This window comes from Brienomyrus brachyistius, chromosome 19 (genome assembly GCF_023856365.1).
Source record: "Brienomyrus brachyistius isolate T26 chromosome 19, BBRACH_0.4, whole genome shotgun sequence".
Lineage (NCBI taxonomy): Eukaryota > Metazoa > Chordata > Actinopteri > Osteoglossiformes > Mormyridae > Brienomyrus > Brienomyrus brachyistius.
This window is the reverse complement of record NC_064551.1, coordinates 5,941,448-5,965,043: the sequence shown is the minus strand read 5'-3', so window position 1 is coordinate 5,965,043 and position 23,596 is coordinate 5,941,448. Positions and strand designations below refer to the sequence as shown.

General features: G+C 42.6%; 1 protein-coding gene across 1 annotated transcript in view; it reads left to right on the top strand.

Annotated features, from left to right (window-relative positions):
- LOC125715071 (exostosin-1) overlaps positions 1–23,596 on the top strand; it is a 185,344-nt gene that overhangs the window by 118,485 nt on the left and 43,263 nt on the right. The gene's annotated exons all lie outside the window — the stretch shown is intronic.

Here is a 23,596-nt window from a genome sequence, read left to right as displayed (position 1 = left end):
TGTTTATTTATATGGTCTTTCTATATTGCGGATTTTCACCTATCACTGATGGATCTGGAACGTAACTTCCGCGACAGGTGGGGTATCACTGTATATATTCTAAGCAGCACCAGCTTATTTGTTTTAGTATTATTTTCAGTGTTAAGATAAAAAATATACAAATATAAAATAATATACACTGACAAAAGGAATAACAGGATTATCTGATCACCTTTTTTCATTGACCATTCATGGCAGTCAGATGCATGAATAAAATCAATCATAAATAATAATAATACATATTTCTTGAAAGTACCGTTGTTGTTCAGGTAGTAACAAATTCTATGTGTTTCATTTCTGATCAAACATTCCCTGTATCAAAATAATAGGCAAAAATTACGAGGGTTTCAGTTCTTCATAACACAGAGAAGAGTTTGCTGAAGCTAATTATATAATTGGTAACAATAACACTCAAAGGGGGAGGAGCGATGAGAACAATAATTACCATGGAAACAGCCGATAATATCCTCCGCTGGAGTTTTCTGGCCACATTCCTTTCTGCAGCATCCCAACTTGCAGACATGAAATCTGCCGTGTAGCCATTCTGTACGTCGTCAATTATTCAGTTGGACAGAGAGCAGGCGACGCTGTCGTTGTGATCACTTGAAATCATGCACCAGCAGCAACACGCTGAAATCTAGATCTGAAAAAAGAGCGAAACACTGGCTATTTTTAGAGAGACAAAGTACTGCCATGCTGATGCAATTTGGCTGTCTAATGTGTAATGACTTTCACAATAATCTTTCCAGATAAAATGTTTGTTTTTTTTTAATAATGGCTTTATTGTTTGTTTCTGTTCCATAATTTAATTGGAACCCTCTCTTTGTCCATCATTCAACCACAACAGAAGATTCAGAGGCAAAAAAAGTCTTACATTTCTCTATCTAATGTTGTGTCTTCCATCATATTGCCTTGATAAACTTGTAATTTGACAAGTAGTATTGACGTACTGTGCTCCGTAGGCTACTTTTTGTCCAGTGTGGCTTTTAGAGTTGTTATCATCTCCAAGGGGGAAGTCAGGTGCTTGCGTTTGTTCTCACTGCCTCATTCCACCAGGCCCTTGTTCCTGGTGTTCGTGTGTAGTCCCGAGTTCTGCTTTTGTTTTGACAGTAACCCCCAACAGATCCTGTCTGAAGCAGAGCAGCGATGTGATTGCATGTCCCTTGTTTGTGAATCTTTTTACCTTCTTGCTGATTTTTTTTTCTTGCCCCCCCCCCCCCCCCCCCTTCGTCCATCACCAAAAAAAGAGAGAAAAAGAAAATGTGAAAATAAAACTGGTCCCTTGCAATTTGTGGTGCTGTTGCACAAATCCTCCCAGGCTCTCTCAACCCCTTATTATCAGTAATTAAACTATTTTTAAAATACGTAGGTGTGGCAGAGAGAGTTGGGATTGCTGTTGATTCCCTGATAAAGGAACATCAACAGCCATGTTATTGAACGCAGCTACCTGTGTAATTACTTAAAATGAGTTTAAAAGGTGCCCTATAAGTCATGTGGGCCCTGGGGAGATGGTAGCCTCTGCAAATAACTTAAGATGATCTGCAACTGTTGCGAATGACTGCGATAGGGGCGGGTTTAAATGGGTGTGATTTATAACTCTGACGTGCGGCACTTCCAGATGCACACTGGGACATTTGGGTGGATCGTGAAGATAGCACGTTTATATCTAGCAGTCAGATTAGCCAAACGCTAAGATAAGAGGTTGGTGAATATGGCTGGTTTTTTTGGGTTAGCTCTTGAATGAGTTCGTAGCATCTCATGCTAGTAGGAGTGAATGAAAAGGAGTTAAAGTTTGGTTCAGTGTTGACATGCATAATGGATTTAATCCAGGCCTTATATATAAAACGGATAAAACCCGTAATGTCTAATCTTTAAACGAACCTGAAATGAGGCAAGTATGCCGGCTTCACCACCCAGGGGAGCTGCATTTGCACATCACGCGTTTTGAGTGTGCAGACCCTCTGCTACCTTCCCATAGGACCACCTCTTCTTTGTGCCTATTTTAATTTTTTTTCCCAGGGCTGACATCATTTCTGGACTGCTTCCAGGAATCTTTATTCATTTTTTATTTTTTATTATTTTTTTTTGAGAGTGCAGCATAAGAAATTACTAGCTGAATACTCACTAGCAGTTGTATCTGCACTTAGGAGTCCTCCTGTGATTTCGTTACATATTTTTTCCAGAACCCAGGAGTGTTAAGCTCTGGTAAAATGAAGCATTATGAGGTAAGAATAAAGTCACTCTCACATTCTTTATATTTTCGTTGCTTGTACACATGGTATAATTGGGGACCTGGTGGTTTACCTATAGATTAAAATCTGCATACTGTATTCTGAGCTTTTTCGAAGTTCAGAAGTTCCCCAAAAAAAAATAATCTCTAGGTCACACTTTCTGATAAGGTGCTACGACACTTTAAAGTAAGCACTAATAATAATGCTGAATTGTTAATATCTGCATTGCAATCCTTATGTCACGTTCCTCTCCAACCACGGCACTCCATCGTCCTGTACTGGGTAGACCGAAGTGGACGATGCACTGATGGATGGATGTTTTTAGAGTAAAGCAGTTCCATTATACCTGCTTGAAACCATAATTATCTTGCTTTAAACTCTATACACTTGGCTGTGGAACTCATTAAGGACTAATGAGACAGAATTTAAAATATTTTGGCCCACTCACCTTGTGTTATGGAGACGGACAAAGGGTGAATTCTGCATGTACGGTTCTGTTAAGCATGGTGTCGTGGTCTTTGGATGTTTTACCAAATCCGGGGGTCAACCACCGTGGGCATCATAGTACATTCCACAAGAATGTCATTCCATGAGGATTGATGGGCAACTCTGAAATGTTAAGTGAGATAGTGACCTAAAATACACCTCAGAATTGTGCCAAAACTGTCTAGCAAAGAAGTAAAGGTATGGACACCTCAAACAGTGGCCTGCCCTGCTCAATCCCATACCTCAGTCCCATGGTACTTGTTTGGTACAAACCATACAGAATGTCTAAGTAACCCAGAAACTCCTTGGGAATTTCCACAGAAGAGCTTAAAAGACATGTCAGGTAATTTACTGTTAAGTCAATGCTTTTATCGAAAGCGATGTAAAGTTGAAAAGCAGGGTCAGGCAGACCCTGAAGTCATTGGGGGTTAAGGGCCTTGTGACATCACGCTGGTGGCCCTGGGATTTGAACCGCCGATCTTCGAATCACAGGGTCAGTGGTCTGATCTGTTCAGCCGCACATCATTCCGTCTATGATTTTCAATGACGAGACAAACGGATCATTTTGTAGGAATCTAGATTTTGAGATCATTTTCTAATTTCTTGAACAGTTTTTTTCCCTTTTGGTGCATATTCTCTTTCTTTCATTTTCAAGTATTTACAAAAAAAACGTTACAATGCAAAGCCTTACAGAAGAACCCGGATTCTCAAACTTTTAATTTAGTGTGAGAATCGTACATATTGATGACAAAGCTTCTCAACATCTGACAGACAGTGAAAATACAAATGATTCGGTCGCGAATGAAAGCCGACCAGTTTACAACATGTGAAGCTCTGAATCAGTACAGAATAAAGCGCAGCGACACATTGTAGAAAACAACTGCGGTGACGAAACAGGGAATGAAGAAGCCAGCCCTGAATCAAGAAGAGCTTCTAACAGCCCAGTACATACATCAGATCAAAGACATCCTCCATAACTTTGGAAAGCCTTGATTTTTTTGCATCTGAGTGGCTAAATATATGTGAAGGAATTTTTGAATAATTCATAAAGTTCTAGTAGGCTGGATATCTGGTGAAATCTGACCGTTTTAATACAGCAAAGCTGAACAAGCGTAAGGCCATAGATATCTGCTGTTTTGTTTAGGGAAATTTAACATCTTGTAGTTCCACTCTTTACATGACTCTTATCTGGTGACTTTCATTCTTGACAAAAATGGCTCCATGGTGTCACTCAGAATAACTCAAAATAAATCTTAAAAAATGCAATGAATATGCAAAAAGGAAATATCACTGCCGCAAGGGACAGGATGTTAAACTTAATGTTTGTGCGTTTGTTTACATCACTTCACTGCCTTATATGTCATTGTATAAACTAAGCAGGACATTAAAGTGTTCGCCGTTTGTGGTATGGTGCTATTTTACACTCCCCCTTATAACGTTGATTTACCTTGTATATTTAATGAACACCTGCCATCGTGTAAAATTGTGAATTTTATATTAAAACAGAAAACAGGATCTCTCTCAGCCAAAGCAAGGCGGGAGGAATGCTTGAGGTCAGTGCAGCGGGATAATTAACCAACATCGCCTGTACTTATAGTAGTTAAGATTAACTTTATTGAGTCCAGAGGGAAATTCTTGAAAGCTAGGTCATGGATCATCCAGAACTTGAACCATGATCGTCTTGCACGTGAGGCAATAATCATACCGCTATACCAACTGGGGGCTGTGGGCTTTATTTATGGCCTTAATAGCAATATGATTATTTGGCACCTATGAAAGACTTTTAGTGCACAGACCCTTAATCCACTTAACAGCACATTAGCCCTCAAGTGAAAGCCGATGTTTATCCTTAGTTCATGTAACACAGCTGTTTACCATTTAATAATAAACTTTAGAAGCTGACTTGAATTTGCCTTTAATGTAGTTATTTTGCAAATCTGAACGTCTTCCCTGATCATGTGAAACAGCAAAACAGTTCAAAATGTCTGTTGTTGTTTTTTTTTTTTTTTTAAAGAATTTAATAAAATTTACAAGAAACAACTAAGTTGTTCTTTCTTTGGAGGTCAAAATAACCGTAATTATCCTTTGAGTATATCGTTGAATATTTTGGATCTTAATGCTGCAGACATCTGAGATCCAAATAGTCGTATGACTCACAGCTTCAATTCTCTATCCATCATCTACCTATGGGTCTAAAATTAGTCAATTTGCTCCTCAGACATTGACAACATTCATTTTGCCCCAGGTTTCCGAGTCATTCACACAGCTCCCACCGAGAAAGAGGCTGGTACCACACAGACTGTTACACACAGTGTTCAATTCCCAAATGTACAAATAATCCTTTGCAAGAGAGAGTGGATACTATTGGACAGCAAGGTCTCCCTGCTTTGATGTCTCAGCCAATTGGGAGAGAATGGCATTTGCTGTTTCCATTCATCAACAGACCTCTTGACTTCTGATTGCATGTGATTTGACAGAGATGAGGAGATCTGAGTTTTGCTAAGCTGCCTTTGATCTACTTAAAGAAAAAAATATTACAGTACGTTACCTCCATGCTGGGCACTACGCATTTTCTTAGGGCTCTTGTTGAGCAGTGTAAGTATTTTTTGATGACCTGCTGTCTTGCCCATATAATTACTGTATATGGTTGGTAAAAATTAAACGTGTAAAGTTGGAAACACTTTCTTTCCCTATTAAATTTTGATTATGCTTCTTCTTATGAGGGGTGCCTTATTTAAGAAGGCAGTTGGTTGAATCTTCCTGGTTTTTGAGCTGTCTGGGGTTACACCCAGGGCTTAACAAGCCTCGATATACTCTGGTTCTTCTCGTTTTATCAGGTCACACATAAAGAAGGTCCCCAGGGTGTCTGATGAGAGGGATTTACATCAACAGGGGTTTTGTAGAGAAGGGAAAATCCTACAGTGTGGGACGGGCGACACTCGTAGACCGTTCATTCTTACGGACTGTGAGAGATCACACAGTCAAGCAGGAATGAACAGGTAACCAGTTCAATGAGAAATTTGTGAGGCGGATTGTATCTTATTTACTGGCCCGATAGTTCCGTTCCTGCATCTGACAACATACTAAACACACTCAGATCACAATCTGTTGATTTCTCATACTGATAAAGCAGAGGTTAATTGCATGTCTTCTTGGAAATTCCACGTAGCGATAAGGTACAAGAAGCCACCCTGCTCACTCTACCGACGATGGCATGTGGACTGCCGGTTGTCTGCGTCAGTTTATAGAAAGATGTTTTTAAGGTTATCTCTTGCTTTTGCAGTGCCCCGCAGTCTAAAGGTCACCGAAACCTTTTCAACAACAACAACAAATAAGCTATTGTTTTATCTCTGTCGATTTCTCTCTCTTGCTCATCCTCTCAGTCGAGTGTATTAGGGACGTGTCCATGGTACCGAAAATGATGGAGCAGGAGGACACAGTAACAACACAATATAGACCCGGTTGAAAGTATTGCAATACAGAATTAGCTACCAAAGCATGCTATTCGTTTTCATAATGGGCTTCGCCAGTAGCCATACGATTTGATGTAACCCAGTGGGGGAGCGTGGATTGCTTTCATCTTTCATGTCCTCAGTCTAATATTACTGTGTCTTTCTATATGAGTGCAAAAATGGTAAAAGGGACACATGGAGAACCTTATAAAACCTTTATCAATATTATGTGTGTCTTTGGTAATGTGCAATCCTGGGAACACGTGCAAGTCAGCTCGAATTATTTCCTATATCTATAAGCTCCATAAGACCCAACAGCCCACCTGCACTGTGCCTTGTAATAACTTGTCTCCTATGATGACTGGTGTAAGATTAATGTTTTTGTTTTTTTCTTTTTCTGGTCACAATCGTCAGGCCCTGATTGCTTGAGATCAGACTGCAATGTTAATGACCAGTAGAAAAAAACTGTAGTTTGATGCTGAAATTTAAAAGAAAAAAGTTCTAAATATAGAATATATATATGTATATATAGAGAGAGAATTTAGAATAGATATATGGGATTTAAATCCAGATTGTCATCTACTAATAACATAAATGTATTTCTTTAAGGCCAACTTAAATAAATTTTGCTTCTTTGAGTTTGTAATATTAAGTCCTAATCAAAGTATACACATGACAGCTGGCAGCACAAACACACACACACACACACGTGCACACACATGCACAAACACACACATGCACACACACACAGACACGCACACAGACACGCACACAGACACACGCACACACACATGCACAAACACACACATGCACAAACACACATGCACACACACATGCACAAACACACACATGCACAAACACACACGCACACACACATGCACAAACACACACATGCACAAACACACACACACACATGCACAAACACACACAGACACACACACACGCACACACAAAAACACACGTACACATGCACAAACACACAAAAACACACGTACACATGCACAAACACACAAAAACACAGACACACACACGCACAGACACACGCATGCACACACACACATGCACACACACACACATGCACAAACTCACACGCACATGCACACACATGCACAAACACACACAAACACAGACACACACACGCACAAACACACGCACACAGACACACGCATGCACACACACACAAACACACACGCACACACAAAGCTCTCCAGCACCAGACACCTGAGCTTATTAAAAAATCTACAGAAAAATATTAAGAGATCTTTATCTAGAATGCGTATGTTTTAATCTCCTCTATCTTCAGATTTGATGACTAAATTCATGTGGTAAATTGCATGGCCTTGGCAAACCCTGAGCTTGTTATGATTGAGCATTTATTAAGTCTGTCCTTAAAAAGTAAAAGCAAACTCATGTTATTCTCTAATTAAAGTGTCTTTAAATATTTGAATGCATTTATACACAGATTTGACAGTGAGATACTGAATATCTCATATGGGAGGTTTTTATTGCAATAGAAAACGAAAGGAAATGCACGCCTGCCCTGTACTTCACTAAGACCGTAAAACAGTTTTAGTAACAGGCTGCAGCTGTTGGCCTCTCAATTGGAATTCCTTCGACATTAGTCCTCCTGCATTTGATTTTCTGAAGAGATTGTGTGATAATGTAAAAATGTATTACCTCATATTGTCCTGTTAGCCTGCTTTACCTATGTAATTTGTTTTTCACAGGTTTTAGCTAATTGGAAGTATAGTATCTGCTGTCATCACTGTCATTGCGGCAGTGCTGAATATTGGTGCAGACAGCTTCACGATTCACATCCTTGACGTTAGCAGATAGCATAGCCTCCATTGGGCCTGTTTGCCTTCAGGCCCCCTGCAGGCCGCTGCAGGGATTGCAGTTTGGCGCTTTGACGCTGTAATTCTACCAGTTCGCTTATGCGGTTCTTTATGTATCCTTTGCATTTGCAGATCTTTACGTTCAGCACCGGGCACGGTTATGAAATGGCTCGATTTCACGGCTCAGCCACAGGAGTAGCTTAGACCCGCCGCCCCTGCGGTGGATAAAATGAAATCAGGTGTGCCCCTCCCCCGCCCCCAACCCGATTCAGCAGCACCAACCCTCACCACGCCGCCATGATCCCAACAGGTACCATCAATCATCGACAATAATTCGGCACGGCTCTGTATCTAAACACGGGAACGTGAAGCAGGACGGACTCACGCCCGTCGCCCCCGTGAGTGTGATCCAGGCGGACAGTTATGGATTACTCCGGGAATCGAAGCTGCGGTGGGTAGATTTGGGTGGGTGGGAGGTAGGGAGAAGGAAAGTTCAGCAATGGACGCATCTGGGCAGGTCTCTGTATGGCCAGAACCCAGACTGGCCTGAATTCTGAACGTGACCTTCGGTGTATTCAAAAGCCCTCCCATCATGAAGGCGTGCAGGGGCCAGAGTGGGGGGGGGGGTACACCTGCATGTCGACAATACTCTTGGAGGAGCTGAAACGTTCTGTTGGCAGTCAGAATCATGGATGATGATCATTGTTGGAGCTTCGTCTATGTAATGTTGCAGTAAAACTGATTACGTACTTTCGTTATACCCGAAATCCCACCTCTGTCGCTAAATTCACTAATTTTGCCGCACACTGACCCCAGGAGCGCCAGCATGCTTGATCCTCAGGCTCTGATTTCGGCATTGATTAGCCTGCCATGCACAGTTCAAAGTGTGTCATCGTGAGTGTGTGTGCTCCACGATGGTTTACTCTTCAATGTCCCCCTGCCCTGCGCTTCCTGGAATAGACTGGGGTCCATGTGACCCCGCACTGAGATAGCAGTCATAGGAGCTGGGCGGATGGCTTTTTCCGTGGTGTGAATCACATGGATTGCTGTGCTCACATGGGTATTTTCGTTTGCTCTGACACTGTTTGCTGTGCAGCTGTGAACTAAGGACATGGCTTCCATGCTTATATTTAGTCGACACGCTGGAACACAAGCGGTTCTCCATTTCTACATCTGTGGTCTTCCAAAATCCCGCCACCATGGTACTGTACGCGGATGACCCACAAATACAATGACACATAATATGAGAACTGAGATTCGAGTTCTTTGATCTCATGTTAAAAAGCTAAATTAATATCTGTGATGTGTAAATAACAGATCTCATTACTCAAACAATGTTTTTTTAATAATTAGTATGTACTTATTTGTACACAAGTTTGCTGTAGAGGCTAAACTGTGACATTCTTTCAGACTGGTCAACCAAAAATATTTTAATGAGGAATTTACCAAATATACATCCCATTAAGGGTGTCCCGCGTCCATGCCTCGTGACCTGCGTGGCCGGAGACAGGCTCTGGGTTTGCCAAGACCATACATCGGATAAGTAGCTTGGGCGGATGGATGGATGGATGGATGGATGGATGGATGGATGGATGGATGGTTAGAACTTCCAATTTTATTTAACAAGACCAGGCATAATAAAATAATAAAAAATGTTTGGATATCCTAAAATGAATTAGGAGAAACACTAAATGCCAGACTTAAAAATATGTGGACTCATCCTGTATTATTCCACTCTTTAATTTGACTTTGACGTTAAACTTGTGGTTAAATTTGAAATTTTTCTTTTTATACGTCATTAGTAGAAACTGTATTTGCATATTTTTCCCAGTAAAGTTAATTAGGTTAGATTAATTTTAATGCTTTGGCTTTGGAGAGGATCCCTGCACCTTGCAGAAATGATTGAATCTGATTAGCACAGTGCAACGCACACAAGGAGACAATTAATTTGCTATATTCCTTGTGATTCCTTTGGCTTCAGATGCGTTTTGTTTTGGTTTGTATCTTTATCGTTTAAGCAGAGTGACAGCATAAAGAGGATGGGGGGTTTACCTGTCCGCAGGTAATCTGGGACTTGCGGGGTGAGCCAAACGCCGTGGGATAAAGCATTAAGCATTAATGAGCGAAGACCTCGGTTTCAACTCGCATGAAGCATGTTTGCGATGTCGGCGCCTCTCGCAGGGAATCTCGTCTCCGTCTCTCCCGCCCTCGACTATGGAGATGTGCGGAGACTTTGAAGCGCCGACGTACGCCGATGCTGTGCTTCTCTAACGGAATATATGAAATTTGAAAGAGCAACAATAGGTGAAAATCTCTTGAACCAGTTGGGACCTCCTTCGCAACTCTTACTATTACAGGTCATGCAGCAGTCAGCACTGAGACAGTAAAAGTACTGCAGTCACCTCTGTAGTACGACCACCGAGCGACAAAAAGTGTGTGGTATGTTGGTCACTTATACATGTGACGCAATTACAAATATCAAGCAAACAATATACAGGTCCCCCCCCCCCCGTCTTACCAACATTTGCTTTGCGATACTTTGCTTTCACGAAAGACTTACACTGGCACCTGTTTTCATTGAAGAAAAGAAATCTGAAGAGGATTTTTGCTTTTACAAAACAAGGAGAAAAGCCAAAATAGTATTTATCATTTATCAGCAAGCCAATCCATCCGCCGCGTAATGATATTTCGACCAACGACTGACCGCATGTATGACAGTGATCCCATAAGATTATAATGGAGCTGAAGACTCCTATTACCTAACGACGTCGTAGCCATCATTCAAACGTGTTTGTAGGTGCTGCTAATGTAAACAAACCTGCCCCACTGCCAATCGTATGCTGTAAGTATAGAACAGTACATGCTACTTGATAATGATAATAGAGTCTGATTTATGTATTTACTGTACTGTACTTTGTAAAATTTTTAATTAGGCTTTACCATATTGCCTAGGTGTGTAGAGGGCTATGGCATCTACGTTTGTGCAAGTACACTCTACGATGTTCTCACAACGGCAAAACCCCCAACGACACATTTCCCAGAACGCAGCTCTGTCGTTAAGTGACGCATGACTGTATTGATTCTGGCAATGAAACTACAATGTACATATATTATTTCTACTTTAAACAGGTTCTGTATTTGTCAAATTCCTGCTTTTACTTTGTGATAGTGTTATTTAACATTTTATATATTCTTGGTTATAGCGCCTTCCACAATACAGCCACCCCAAGTTGCATTACATGTTACACGTGATACAGTCCTGCATCATTTATACAGAATAATTCAAAAACAAGGAAAGGAAAGACAAAGAAAGAAAGAAAGAAAGAAAGAAAGAAAGAAAGAAAGAAAGAAAGAAAGAAAGATGACAATGGTGGAGAGGAACATTGGAGTGCAGGAGGGACAGGAAAACTTTTGCTGAAAGCATCAGATTCTGGGTCCACATGTATATTGAAATCTCCGTCAGCATTTCTCCATATTCAGTTAGGAACGATGTGCATGGTCCAGATGGTCTGTATACTGTAAGGACGTAGACGGGCGGGTCAGATGTCATTTGAAGTAGCTTTGATGCAAATGTTGTAAAATCTTCAATGTTTTCGGGTTTCATTTTTAAAAGCAAGTTAAAAATAGCTGCCAGGCCTCCTCCACGCCCTATCAGGTGAGGCTTCAGCAAGTGGCATAGCGTCTTTGGGTCTGAGTCAGGTTTCAGTTAAAAAAACAAAGGGCTGCACCACATCATTGACAACAACTGATTTGTTTCCTAAAGAGCGAAAGTTCAGTAGTGAGCATTTTATGGTGGGTTTATGTTACGGCTCATTTAATCTTATCAGTGGGATTGAAGTTAAGTTATCCACACAGAAGCCCCGAGTGGAATGTTGAGGTCTAAGTCTTGGTCTAATAATAGTTATTATATTCTTTCTAGTCTCATTCGACTCTATTCCTAAATATTGGTCAGATTTAGGGGAGGCCGTGTTATGGACCACCTGGGTCAAGGCCGAACATAGTCTACAGGTGGGAGAATAAACAGCCTTCGATGTAAGACGGCAAGGCTGAGGCCTGGGTGCTGCTCACAGCCAGGCAGGTAAAATATTTGCCATGCTTTGGGATAGAATAAATTATCCCTTCCAATTAGGATGGAGATCGACCCATTTATAGAATTCAAGCCATTTCAGAAAAAGGTCCCAGTTATCAACAAATGCTATGTATTGAGATACTGTAGACGCCAAGTCTGTAGGCAGCCGTTTAGGTAGTTGGTTAGGTAGCATACATTAGGACTGATAAGGGACCAGAGGCAGTTAGATTCTGGCATTTTGTCTTAGCTTTTGCACACATAGAAATGAATTTCTTCTTTAATAACTCGGACTGTTGAGACTTTATATCGTAAAAAAGGAAAGAAAAAATATAAGGCTATCAAGCATTTTTCTTATTTTAATTATATATCACAACGCATGATGTTTTTTATAAGTTCATGACAAGTCAGTGATTCTCCTGTACGATTATGGCAACATTCATACTAAAACACACACTTGACATGTAAGGCACTGAAGGGAAAAGCCTATAGACACACTGCTGAGAGCAGAGAACCTGTTGCTAAGTGCTAACTCCTGCTGGGCTTAGCTCTCGGCTTAGAGCTCCTAGGATGGTGTCTGATCGTGACCTAGGGCTCACGTGGGCTGGCCGCTGGTGCAGGAGCCGGACTGGAGACGTGGCAGGCGGGACAGCTGCCAGATCTAAGCTGGCGCTGTTCTCCGCTTTCGGCCGTATCTAAAAGTCCCTCGATCTGCTTACTCTCCACTAAGGTACTAATGTGCTCCTCCAATGCATGAATCCTCTCCTCCAACTCCGCAATAACTAAACACTTCTGGCATGTGATACTTTGCGTAGCGTCGGAAGGACAGTCTGCGTTATACAAGCCTCAGGAGCTACAAAAAACGCTGAAGACATAATCACAACTTACCCTTTTAATTACAAGCGGCTGTCGAAGATTGCTGGTGGCTAGGGAAGGCGGTTAATCTGTCCCAGTTCGAAGATTAATTTGTGTACGATTGTGGATCCATCTGAATTTTTGTAATTGAACTTGGCAAGTTTTCCTATTTTGGCGATATCTCCAGTTTGAAAGTTTGCGCAATTCCAACCATTTTGGCTCTTCAGCTTATGTAAGTTTTCATAGGAGTACAGTGGGGAAGACCTGTATACAAGAGGCATACAATATACAAAGGAAATAAACTATATATTACAGTAAACAATATACTGTGGTGTCTTACCACATAGGGGTATAATGGTACTCAAAAGTCATGGCTCAGTATGGACCACGGTTTTGGGTTCAGGGTTCGGTACTATTTCAGGAACAATGAAAACGAGACAACATAGAATGTGGACACAACCCTGGTTGCGTGAACAGACTTCATTCGTTTAAATATTACGCATTTCATTATTTCATATATTAGATTTCTAAGATATTTGAATGTTTGAATTTTACATAAATTTCCATTATTTCCTAAACCCTTGAGACTGCAGTAATTCATACCCACTTTGCTGCTCCCTGATTGGTGCTGGAAAGAGCTCACCTATTGGTTGCTGAGAGTGTCCACGTGACCGCTATCCTGACTACTTCACGTCAAGCAATCAAGATGACAGGAGCACCAGACCTTTAGTAAATCTATGATTTTGTCTGCGACAAATTGAGTGAAATCGCTTGAAAAGTCATTTGGGGTGAAGCCAGCACAGCGACTGGTGTTATACACAAAAACACATGCAGTCAGGGGCAGTTCCGTGGCTGAAAACACCTCGTTAATGAAGGAGGTCACAATAGCCAGACTCGTTAAAGCTAACAGAAAGGCCACAAGTGCAAAAAATAACAGCTTGGTACAACAGCGGCATGCAGAGAGCTATCCCAGAATGCACAATTTATCGACCTTTGGAGTGGTTCTGCAGACATAAGGGAGACTGACCCAGCCCTACACATGGGTACCTAATGAATTGGCCACAGAGTATGATTCAAAGGGCCTGTGAATTACCTGAAATGTATTTTGCTAAGACCAGGAACTTTTAGCCGCTGTCTTACCTGCAGCACTCAGTCTGTGTCTTCATGTTGGCTAACTTGTCTTGAGACTTGCTTTTTGGCGTGCTTTGAGCGGGTGTGAACTGGAGGAAGAATCACTGGAGACACGTATATACTCCCCAGTCCTATGCCGTGTCACGGATGATAACAAGCAGGTCAGGTAGTCCAGATATTAAGCTACAAAGCAAAACTGTCGTTAGAGAAATGGCTACTGGGTGTACTGGGATGAAGGTACCTTCCTCTAAAGAGCATTACAGAGGAGCAAAGTGCCTGAAAGATCAGCGTGTTTTCTTCTGTCCTTTATGCACATTGTTACAGAATACCCAGGTATACATTATCACTGGCGTAAGACCAGCAGTATTGAATTAACTGTGTGTAAAGCTTGCTTCGGAAAGCATTCCCTGTGCGTTGTGTTTAAAAAACAAATAGATCAAACTCCCTTCCTGGGGGAAGAGCCGACCATCACAGAACAGCAGTCGATATTTCTCGGCACTACGAGTAATACGTGAATAAATAAATCGCGACTGTTTTCCACCCGGTCCCTGTGCCCCCTGGCCCTTTAATTACTACGGTAACTGATGGGATTGTAGGCGAATTCATTATATTTGTGTTGAGTTAAGCGAATAATGGAATAGCTAGTTAAAGCGTGCATTTAGTACACTTTATTTGTGCATGCTGCATTGGTTCAATGTTAGTTCTTTAAGAGCTGTTTGTGCTGGTTCCACACTGGAGATGTGGCAGGTGGGGGGAGCAGAGCTAGGGAGGGTTGATGGGAAATGAGACTAGTGCCTTATTTTTGGCCAGTCACCCGCCGTTTGTGTTATCGTAGGCGGTGCTTGGCACTGCTGGGGCCGCAGTGATGGTGCTCTGTGAACTGCTCGTGGTGTTCCCCATGCAGCTGTTTGCTGCCCAGGCTTGTTCTCGTCTGCCCGCCGCGTACCTGCTGTAACGTCGACGGGGACGCGGGGTTTGTGACGCTCCCTGCAAAATCGATGAAGTTCTTATGAGTTCCCTGTGGCAGGAAGTAAGAGAGTAACAGAAACAGTGGTCACATTTATGTACAGGCACTAAAGTATCAGGATTGGGGTGTGAGCTCTCCTGTAAATTTCTATTTCTGTGTGTGCGTGTGTGTGAGCAGGTATACCTTACCTTATGGGGACACAATGTCCCCACAATGTGATGAATACCTGTTTTTTCCCCCTTAAACTCAATTTAATAAAAATCTGTGACGGCAAAGAAAAAACTAAAAATGCAAAAACTCCTTTTGCTTGGTTGCTTATGGTTATGGGTAGGGCTGGGTGGGGGTTAAGGTTCTCGTAGTTAGCGTTAGCATTTTTCCCATAGAAATGAATGAGCACCATAAAGATATGTTTACTCAACGTGTGTGTGCGTGTGTGCATGTGTGTGCTTACTGTATGTGTGTCTCTGTGCATGTGTGTGTGGATTTGGTTTATATTATTGTGTTTTTTCAGCTCCCCACAAAGATCTGCGAATGCAATCAAAAAACTGAAAATGCCAAAATTCTTGTATTTTGTGTGGTTACTTATGGTTAAGGATAGTGCTGGGTGGGGGGTTAAGGTTCTCATTGCTGGAATTAGGGTTATGCTCATAGAACTTAATGGACAGTCCCCACAAAGATATGAATACAAACCTGTGTGTGTTGTGGATTTCATGTTTTCCCTACGTATGGTGTCTTTCTATGACTTTGCCGGAATGATACGGGCTGCTTCTTGCCAGCATTTCTGAGCTATTCCCTGCTTGGCCACAGATATATATTAAATTTAATCTTTCATTCCCTACTGAGAAAAGGTGTTTTTTCTGCACAGATGCATTGGTTTACGTAACACCACCTAATTAAATTACAACTGAGAAGCGAACCGTGTGTAAGTTAACAAGATGTCATTCATGCTTAGAACTCGGAGCATACTATTTTTAAAAACCAAACTTCATATTAGATTAGCATTTCTTGAGACTCTGATTCTGCGGCACGCACTCCTAAGAAGGGACACGAATTCTCCATGCAAGCCAGTCTTCTTCATTTCAACATTTATAGTTTATATTTAAATATATTCAGTCATTATAGGCAAGGGCCTGTTACCAGGCTGTTGTACTACCAGTGCATGATAGATCTCCAGTAATTTGTGATTTATTTCAAAATCCCGAAATTGCAACAAATTACCTGAATTATAACCCAAGTTCAGGAATATTGCAGCGCATGTGATGTCATATACGCTGCCTGGCCAAAAAAAAAAAAAAAACGTCGGCATTTCAATTACATCAGCAAATACTTAAGAGCCAATTACATCATTATTACAGCTCAGCAACTATACGCAGCAATAAAGTAAAATCAGCTGAGCACCTGAATCTACTGACTGGCCAGGTCACGCCTCCATCCAACATCAATGGGGTTTTTCTCTTCCCGGTTGACATGGACATAATCCAAGACAAGGATGCCAAGATTTATTGGGTTCGAATTGTGAAAGAGAGGTTCAGGGAGCGTGAGGAATCATTTTCACCTATGACTTGGTCACCACAGAGTTGTGACCTTAACCTCATTGAAGGTCTTTGGGATGAGCTGAAGGAGGCTCTATGGAGGTTCAACTCACTTGTCAGTACAGGATCTCGGTGAGAAATTAATGCAAATCAGGATGAAAATAAGGGGTGAGATGCTGCATAAGCCTGTGGAAACGATGCCGGGACAAATGTGCGCCATGATCAAAGCTAAAGGCAGCCCGACGAAAAATTCAAAAGGTGACTTTTTCTTTTTTGGTCTGCTAGTGCAGCTTCCTTGAAACTGTTCCCTGATCAGATTCATTCCAAGTACCTCATATTTCCACCCGAAAGTGTCACTGTGACTCTACAGGCACAGGGAACTCAGAATTCTGGGAATGACGGCAATATATAGCAATATATATATATAATTTGGGACAAACATTTGTGGGCTCCGGTCTGAAGTTTCTGCCAGAAGAAACACAAAAGCGACACACACTGATGTGGAGAGACACCAGGGAGGAGGGGCAGGGAGGAGCAGGCAGGGGCAGGCAGGCGAATCACAGAGAACAGGGAAGGTCACCTGACTCACTGAGCACCTGAGAGTCACGTGCACCTTTAACGTGGGCCACGCCTCCTTCCGAATCTAACCAGATATTTCACCACTGATATTAACATACTTGTCTATAACCTTAAGAGATTTTCAGATAATGAGACTGCATCATGCAAACCACCTTGTAACAATCTGTAATATCCCGTTGTTATTTAAATGCTGTTTAGCGTTGAATTGAACGAGTCCAGAGACGAGTCCCGACTGCCTTCACTATGCCGCTGGGATGCATACTCTACATATGACAAAATGAGATACATGTTGCCCGAAATTAATAGCTCCTTTGTGTTAAGAAAAGTGAATTTTTCAATCACAAGCAATTATGGTCCCCTTTAGGCACATTGCTTGTGCAATTATATTGCAGCAAACTATTTGATTGTCTGTGAATAAAGAATTTCTGGCCTTTGGACAACTCACAGGCTTGTCATACAGCCACTCCTGCTGGTCCCTTATCAGTTGCTAAGCTACTGTCTAAACATTATATTCTCCTTTTAAGTTTCTATGGATATGCTGCCAATGAGCTTGAATCCGCTTATAATGGATGCAACAGGTTTCCTGGGTCGTGACCTGGCAACCTTCAGGTTATAAGTCCAGGACCAGAATCGCCATGTTACCAGCTACCGGAAGCGATCGTGTAAGTCTGGATACCGACACATTGCATGTGGACAGTGAGACTCGGAAAGTATTGATTCATAATATATTTGCTAAAAAATGTATTATTTATTAAAGGGAGTAAGGAAAGAGCTTAACTTCAGGTATTTTGGAGTCAGGAATAGAGACTACAGTCCAGACAAGACTTCCTCCCCATGCAGACTCTGTCTGTGATCTGCTCATTTAAATCTGGTTGAAGATTGAAAATTTGAAGGTGCCAGTAATTTCACTGATACTGTAAAATTCTCACGCAGCGCTTGTTTGTGCGTGTAGGGCATGCCGCACGCATAGGGCGGCCGTCACACCGCTCAAGATTGTGTCAGGAATTCATTAGTTTTTAGCACAGTTTTAATGGTCAATGATTCATTGCCTGTCCCTGTCTCACATTTGACTGCGTACTGTTCCAGGCAGTCACTCTGCATACAGCAGTCTGCTGCGTAACAATGGCATCGCCATTAGTTTCAAAAACACAATGTGACATTTCACTTCTGCCTTGGTGGCTTGCGAGCTGTTGCACTGGCCCGCTGGTACTGACAGTGTAATCGCTCCGCCACGTGGGACAGATGTTGGTTTGCAAAGTTCATGTGGGGGGGGGGGGGGGGGGTGCATTCTTATTTAGTTTTGTGTGCACTGTGCACAAAGTGCACTGTGGAGAACACCGATTGTGTTTCATCGTCATCCTCCTGGTGAGTTCAGGAGAAGCACACAGCGTACACATCTCACTGAGAGGTAGGGACGTATTCAGGGGCGGGGCCACAGGGACACTGGGCCCAGCTGAAAGCTGATTGGCCCCCGGAGTGCCCCATCCGCTGTCACTCACCCATTCAAAACATATCATTGGCTAAAGACAAAAAATCATCCTTCTGTTTTAGTTATAGCCCCTACTATGCCCCCACCTTAAAAAAAATCCAAGAACTGTCCCTTCCTTAAAAAATGGACTCTGCGATATATGGATCGCTGTGCCTTTAATCCCTCCGTTGAGTAGAAGATGCCCATCGTCAGCTATTAATCAGTGGAATGGTACATGTACTGCCTATTGGTTCCTAATTCAGACTTTCTGCACGGACTTCCTCCAGTGTAATCAGTAGGATTTTTCATCCAAAGGACCTGGCAGCTCAGCTCAAATAATAGGAAAGTAATTACCCTGGAAACGTGGCTTCTGAGCAGGATTATGGGGAGCGACGGGGAGAAGATGAGATGGTCAAAACAAACAGAGGAATAAAAGGTCTCTCTCTGCCAGCTTACAGAAATATCACTCGAGCTGTGTGCTTGATGTAATGTAGGTCCAAGCTCTCTTGCACTGACTGTCCATAGTGTGCAGGTGGTGCCATCATATAAATTATGGGGAGTAAAAGAACATGTCCTGTATGGAAGGAGGGATGGGCAGGTTTGCCTCTATTTTCAGTAAGGGTTAGGTAAACGGAAGCTGTCCTGCACACCTAGAGACAGGGGCGCCGTATAAATACCCAAACTGGAGGCGCCAGGCATTTGACAAAGACACCTGAGAGCTCAGAACGACCTCTAGGAATAGGAATAGGAAGAGGGGGCTTAAGACATGGGGGGGTTTCTCAATACCAAGAATGCAAATATTTTACTTGTGGTCTTGGCAAGACCGGTCTTGCTAACTTGCCCCTGGTTCCTGGTCTCAGGAAAAGGTTCTAGCTCCAGATATTTGGAGTGGGGCAAGAACAACATCTTTTGATTTTCCCCTTTCTCTGTACTCCCGTTCTTAGTATGGAAACTGGTCCGTGGCAATGGAAGATGACGTAAAAGGGGTGGCTTAGAACATTAGTTCGGTCAAGTATGCATATTCAGAAACACCTATGAATTCACAAGAGAACATAGTGTCCAGATGAATACATTTATTTGGTAGCTAGAAGTGAAATGAAATCAGAATTGTCTTTAATTCCAGAGTTGGAACCAATTGTTTTTGAAAAGATGATGTTGAAAGTCATGCTGCAGATGGTACAGTTTCTCGTTTTTTTAGTCCTTGTTCCTGTCACTGTGGATATATTCTGTCTAAGGCATGTGGAGGACTGAGGCGCTAGCGAAGGTCTGCAGTGTATCTTAAATACCTGCGGTGAGGCTGAAGGGAACATTGGCATTCTCTCAGGGGCCCAGGCTCTGCTCGGTGAACGTGAGGCTGAGCAGATGCTTCCCCCAGAACTGTAGAGTCGCAGATCAGCTCCGGAATTCCCTAAGAGTGCCAGAGATGGCTGCACTCACCTGCAAGTCTGTGAAATATTGTGCCTGGATTTGCTGGTGTCACTTGTCACTTTCCTTTTCCGTAACCTTTAGGCACCTTGGCGGAGTTGGGGGGGGGGGGGGGGGAGGGGGGTTTACAATCCAAACTAAACTCTTAGACAGCCCAGACACTTAAACTGTATACCAAGGCCGGGCTGAACAACAGAGAATGAAATAAAGCACACAAACCAAAACACACTATGGATTGCAAATGGTAAATTGTGTGTGTGTGTGTGTGTGTATGGTTGGGGTGTATTTCCCCACAATGTGATGGAAATCTGTTATTTTGATATTGTGGGGACCATTCTTCCAATCCCTACAAAGGGAAATTCAGTTTTATTCAATTTCTGACTAAAAATGCCAAAAGAGCTGTATTTTGTTTGGATACTTATGGCTAAGGTTAGGGCTGGGTGGGGGTCGTCATTGGTGGGATTAGGGTTTGTCCCTTACTGTATAAATCAATGGACCATCCCTGCCTATGCGTGTGTGTGCCTGTGCGTGCGTGTTTACGTGCGTGTACCTGTGCGTGTGTCTGCCTGTGCGTGTGTGTGTGTGTGTCTGTGTGTGCGTGTGTCTGTGCGTGCGTGTTTACGTGCGTGTGCCTGTGCGTGCGTGTTTACGTGCGTGTGCCTGTGCGTGTGTCTGCCTGTGAGTGTGTGTGCCTGTGTGTGTGTCTGCCTATGCGTGTGTGTGTGTCTGTGTGTGTGTGTGTCTGTGCGTGTTTACGTGTGTGTGTGCCTGTGCGTGTGTGTGTCTGTGCGTGTCTGTGCATGTTTACGTTTGTGTGCCTAAGCATGTGTGTGCCTGTGCGTGTGTGTGCCTGTGTCTGTGCGTGTTTACGTGTGTGTGCGTGCGTGTGCCTGTGCGTGTGTGGTGCGTGTGTGTGCCTGTGTGTGCCTGTGCGTGTGTGTGCCTGTGTGTGCCTGTGCGTGTGTGTGCCTGTGCCTGTGTGTGCCTGTGCGTGTGTGTGCCTGTGCGTGTGTGTACCTGTGCGTGTGTGTGCCTGTGCGTGTGTGTGCCTGTGCATGTGTGTGCCTGTGCGTAGATGTGTGAGAAAGAATGAAAGAGACAGAGAGAGAGAGTCCTGCAAGGGAACGTCATCCCAGTTCTCCTGCCTTATGGCCTGGTCTGCCTAGGTGGCATTCAATCTTCCTTTACTGGAGAGGTGGTTATAGGATGGATGGATGGATGGATGGATGGATGGATGATGGGTGTGACTGTTTTCTTCACAATATTCCTCAGTCCACTGTGTATGTATATTTTACATAAAATACTTATAACATTCATCACATCTTTTTCTGCATAATAGCATAAGCGCTCAGTACCTAATTATGAACACAGGTGTGATGCTGAAATGTGTTCTTCAAGTAACCATGTCTGTAGAAAATGCCACAATGTCTGTTTATTACTTTACTGTAATCAGTTACGTGGCAGGTGGAGACGTTCCTTTCATTTTCGCTGCTGAAACATCATTATTTTTATATATAAATTACATCTTTTGAAAGCATCCATTACTCACTTTTTGTTTGCTGTTATTTGTAAATGAATAAACTACAGTTAGGTTGCTAGCAGAAAAAGAAATGAATTTCCTGAATGTGATATGTGGCTCTGCAGCTGTGGATGCTATACCTGTATCTGGAAGGTTGTTGGTTCAAATCCTGGGATTGGCAGCTTGATTTTACTATTGGGCCTTTGAGCAGCACCCATAACTCCTAATTACTCCTAGGACTGGCTGACCCTGTTTTCTCAAAAATGTATGTTGCTTTGGATGAAAGTGTTTGCTAAATAAATAAAAATATGAAATATTAATCAATGAGAGACAGCTGGTGCTCTCTGGGCTGTTTTCGTAATGCAGTATAGACTTTAGCTTATGGACCTTCCCTTACAACTATATCAACTACATTTGCAGAAGGACACATACTGATCAAGTCAAAAGTTTGGACACACCCATCTTTAGAAAGGTGTATTTGTACTATTCTCTACATTTTCGAATAATTATATGACATCAAAAATAATAATTTGTTGCCGCAGCTCTGTGGGTTGTGACGCAGAAGGTTGCTGGCTCAAATCCCGTGGTTGGCTGAGTGATGCCACCATTTGGCCCTTGAGCGAGACCCTTAACCCCAATTGCTCCAGGAACAGGCTGACCCTACTGTCTCCTCTATGCCAGTTCCATGAGGTGGCCTCCTGGGGTGCTGTTCCAGCTGTCCTGAAGGACACATATGCTGAGCCCTCATTGGCTGCTTTTCCTTCGTTCTGTCATCAGACTCTTCCCAAACTACCTCTGCTGTGTTTAGGTCAAGTGGCCAGGTCATGTGATGCCTGTCAATCACTTTCCTTTGTGGGGTTCAGACCTTTGCCTGGTACTGTATGTGTTATAATTTGCATTTTATGGGAAAAAAGATGGAAATATGGGAAATCGATCGGCAAATGGATTAATATGTGAAAAGAGAGCAGCGGATGAAAACAGACATTTTTTAACCTTTTGCCCCTGGGGTCAGATCCTCCTTCGCTGGTAAGTGGAAGGGCAGAGCCTGTAGGACGTGTAGCCTAATCCAGGGGAGCGGTGGCATATTCTGGGGTGGAGTCACTGGGGCACCGGCCCCAGCTGAAAGCTGATTGGCCCAAGTGAGGCCCCTTCCCTGTCACTCACCAATTCAAAACACATGATTGGCTAGTGATAGTTGGTCCCTCTGCATGAGTTATGGATTCAAAAAAAAATACTGGAATTGCCCCTAATGGCCAAAACGACTATAACCATGTGTAGAGTGAGCGGTGTCCTAATTTTGGGCAGGAGGTGATGCCTTAGGGAGACTCGGGGGTTACAGATGCTATTTGAGATGCAATTTCACCATGGTGTCATTCTCGTATTTCCAAGTTGTTCCAATTTTGGATTGTGTGTCAGGTGAGGTGGCAGAGGTCAGTCTTGTCTGCAGTCTGTGTTGGTTTTCATGTGTTTGTTTATTTGCTGGTTTTAGACCACAGTCATTGCTGAAAAAGTAACATATCGAGGCAGAAAACGCCATATTGGAAATGATCCCTACCCCGTATAGGATATTGTTCTTTCTCTCAGCTCAGCAGATATCTGTCTTATTGCAAGAGTCCCTCTACTGGCTGCATTGTGCAAAAAAAAAAATTAAAATGAAATCATAAACTTAAAGTATGCAGTACAAACGGTAATTTATCGTACTGTAAATCACTTTTGGGAACAGTGCTGGAAGAAATTATATTAAATTTACAGAAAATGATTATTAGTTCGATGTGACATTTAGTGTTTCTCTACAGGTCTGATTGCACAAATTCTAATAATCCCAAAGATCCCGAATGGTGAGGCATTCACTTAGCTGGCTTGCCAGCTCCGTGTAATGAGATTAGACATGGGGCAGCCTGCGAATGAGAGCGGATCCGGCCTGTTCTGTGCCCAATGAATTAATCTTATTTATCCTAAGAAATACCTCTGTTCTAGGACAAAGGAAATTATTAGATTAGATTTAATTTGA